Below are 3,833 nucleotides of genomic sequence, written 5' to 3'. Positions count from 1 at the left end.
TAGTTTTGAGATTTTCATACTGTACAGTTGAAATATTATGTCAATAAAAAAACTAATCCCCATTGTGGCAAATTAGCGTTAGCATAAATTTGAAGAAAAATCGTAATTATCTTAATAATCAAACAGGCAGCATTCAGTGACGTATTTGATAGATAAATAGATATCTTTATTTGTCATTGTCTCAGGTACAATGAAATTAAAAAGTGTCTGCTGGTCAGTGCAACATTCACGCTTCAAATCAACCCATGGTAAAAACTTAATATAAATTAATAAATAATAAATAAAGAAAGTGCTGGTAAGTAAAACCTGGACATTTACACAATTAAAAAAATAAATTAAATATTTTTTAAAAAGAAACAGGATACTCAGTAGGAATTTGTTAAAACCAGAGCAAAAATAATTAAAATAATAAATATGAGAGAAACATCCACTTTGTCCCAGTTTCCAGGAAGAGCTACATGTTTAATGCTTCCTCGCCACATTTACCAGGTTTATTGCAGTGGGGTAGAAACTGTTCTGGAGTCTTTTTGTCCTTACTCTACCTGACCTGTAGCGTTTGCCTGAAGGCAACAGATCAAACAGGGAGTGTCCGGGGTGTGATGTGTCTCTGGTGATCATCTGCGCTCTGTTGAGGCAGCGGGAGCTGTGCAGGCTTTCCAGGGTAGGGAGGGGGCAGCCAACAATCTTTTGAGCTGTGTCGATGACCCGCTGGAGAGCTTTCCTCTGTGCCACTGTACAGCTGCTGAACCAAGTGCATATGCAGTAAGTTAATGCACTTTCCACGGTGGTAGAATGTCACTAGCAGTCTTTGGTTGATGTTGTTTTTCCTGAGTAACCTCAGGAAATACAGTCTCTGCTGGGCCTTTTTCAGCAACTCCAGGTTAAGCTCTCCTCCATGTGGACTCCCAGGAAGCTGAAGTCTGTCACCCTCTCCACGCAGTCCCCACGGATGAATAGTGGCAGAATGTCCGTCTTCTTCTTCTGGAAGTCAATTATCAGTTCTTTGGTCTTCGTTCTGTTGAGGAGGAGGTTGTTGGATGAACACCATGTAGACAGCTGCTCCACTTCATCTCTGTAGGCTGATTCGTCAGAGATGAGTCCCACCACTGTAGTGTCGTCAGCAAACTTTACGATGGTGTTGCTGTTGTGGGCAGGTGTGCAGTCGTACGTGTACAGGGAGTAGAGCAGAGGACTCAGTACACAACCCTGGGGGGAGCTGGTACTGAGGCTGAGTGCCGAGGATGTACAATGTCCACTCTGACTCTCTGCCTGCGACCAGAGAGGAAGCTGCTGATCCACAGGCAGGTTGAGCTGGGCAGTCCCAGGTCCTCCAGCTTGGCCACCAGCTTGTGAGGGAGGATGGTGTTAAAGGCCGAGCTGTGATCCACAAAGAGCATCCTCACGTAGCTCCCCCGCTGCTCCAGATGGGAAAGAGCAGCATGCAGAGCCGTTGCTATGGCATCCTCTGTGGATCGGTTCTCCCTGTAGAGAAACTGGTGAGGGTCAAGTCCTGGTGGGAGAACAGCAGTGATGTGGTTATGGACCAGTCTTTCAAAGCACTTCACGGCTGTTGGAGTGAGAGCCACTGGTCTGTAGTCATTGAAGCTGGAGATGTGAGGCTTCTTGGGCAGAGGAACGATGGTGGAGGACTTCAGGCAGACTGGGACTGTTGACTGTGCTAGGGATTGGTTGTAGTGTACGGTGAATTGAGCTATCGCTTTTGCAAATGTCCCTGCTGCTATCCATACTGCTGATTTACGTTTGTCGTAAACAATAACAAAACACTAAAAAAATAAAAACTCGCCTTGCACCCGCCCCTTTCTCGCGATATTTTATGATTGACATGTGACGTCAGAGCAAAAACTACCCAGCGTGCACCGCAATCCAAGCGATATGTCTAATAACTTGTCATGCTGACGTCATCATGCATAAACCATCGTCACTTTGTCCTTGTTGTTTGTCATAGCTCGATATGATTACGCATTAACGTGTATGATCGTCGTCAAGAGCAGGCGAAGGAAAAGCCTTGAGCATCCGCAAGTGCAACACATTTCATTTCAAATATCAAGAAGACCTTACAAGTTAGCAATTCAAGAAGAAGCTAAAATAATCAGGACGTTAGAGGAAAAAATGGCTGTCGTTAACATGGATCGAAACTTACCAGCTAGACATAACCCAGACGTGATCGGCTCGCCCGCCCCAGTTACGCAGCGGAGACTGACTGCGGCTCTAGGCCAGGCGACCCGGCTAACGTCCCAACATGCCGGGGAACCACCGGAAGGCGAAACTTCCGCCTCAGGCAGGGGGGCTGCAGCCAGGCACAAACCGGAAACCGGCGCGGTTTCCGCCCATGAGCCGGGCAAAGAGAAAAAATCCGTTCTTGACAAACTCAGATGGTTAAAGAACGAATTTCAAAGGCCTCCAAAAAAGAAACTTGTATTCTTGGGCTTCGAGAAACAACCTGAAAATATTGAAGACGCAAGTGAATATATTCGTCAGGCCGTTTTTCAATTTACCCAGCAGAATAATGCAAATAGAGGGCCCTCTGGAGTGGTGCAGGCACACCATACGGACAAAGAACAGCTTTCAAATAAGCCACCCCCCGTAGAGACTCTATCTAAATCCCCAGAGGCACAATCACTGCCTGAAAAATTCCATTTTGGAAAAAAGAAATCAAACATGGAACTGGGAGAGGGTCCAGAGAAAAAGGGAAACAACCCCGCTAAAACGGCTAGCAAAGAATCAACATGGTCAAAAATGGGAAGAAGAGTCAGCAGAATTTTTAAAGGGATCACTGGAACTTCAGGTCCTTCAAGCCCTGAGGAAGACCCAAAAGATCTGAAAAAACATAGTAAAAAGAGTAAGAAAAAAGAGTTTGAGGAATTGCGAGCATCGCTCTTCCCTCCAGAGTCTGAATCTGACTCTTCAGACTCAGATTCAGACTCTGATTTATGGGAATCACCTGAGCCTACAAAAATTGATCACCTTGTAGACATGATTAGCTCTTTGAGTAAAAAAGTAAAATGCTGCTCTTGTAAACCGGAAACCAACAGCCCAAGTTGGTCACCAAAATATGACACCACCACAACAGAATCCTCAAGCAGTGTCCACACTTCAAGCTCCAGTTCATATGCTGGGGGCATAAAACAGGTGTTTATGGACACAGAGTCAGTGTACTCATCAGCATCTCTTCCACCCATGCTTTTCTCCAGCGGCATCAATGCCAGTCGTGGTGCTATCAGACCAAGAGAGGAATCCTTGGATGATATATCGTCATATGAAGAAGACATTAGTCAAGATGACCTGAGAGATTCTTTGGAAATATCACTATATGGGCTGTTTTCGAAGATCCTTTCCAAGTCAAAGCACTGCAACTCCACTTCCAATTTCGACACAACTTCTAACGAACTTTTGGAAAAAATCATGGAGTTAGTTGGAGAGAAAAAACTTGTGATTGATTGTGAGTACATCAGGACGAAACTTCACAAGCTTGTTTACAAGGAACTGTGTAAACTGTGGGGATCACCTGATTTCATACTGTCATTCATATATTTAGGATCCAGAGTAGTCCCTGAGACAATTGCAAGACTGTATAAACGATATCTCACACGAGACAGATTTACAGTCGCCTTAAGAAAGTTTTTATTACACTGCTTTTTTCTGTGCCCAATTGATGAAAAAAGTAATTGCACTAACTTTTTCAGGAGTTAGTACTGGCAAAAAGAGCAAACAATAAAAATAAAAAAAAGTCTTCATTAGATTAGAAAAAAGTAGGAGTGCTTAAAAAAATAGTAGGTTTATTTTTAAGTTTAGTGACCAATTTTTTCATTACC

This window comes from Oryzias melastigma, unplaced genomic scaffold (assembly GCF_002922805.2).
Source record: "Oryzias melastigma strain HK-1 unplaced genomic scaffold, ASM292280v2 sc00240, whole genome shotgun sequence".
Lineage (NCBI taxonomy): Eukaryota > Metazoa > Chordata > Actinopteri > Beloniformes > Adrianichthyidae > Oryzias > Oryzias melastigma.
The sequence above is the reverse complement of the archived record's forward strand: the minus strand, read 5'-3'. Positions refer to the sequence as shown.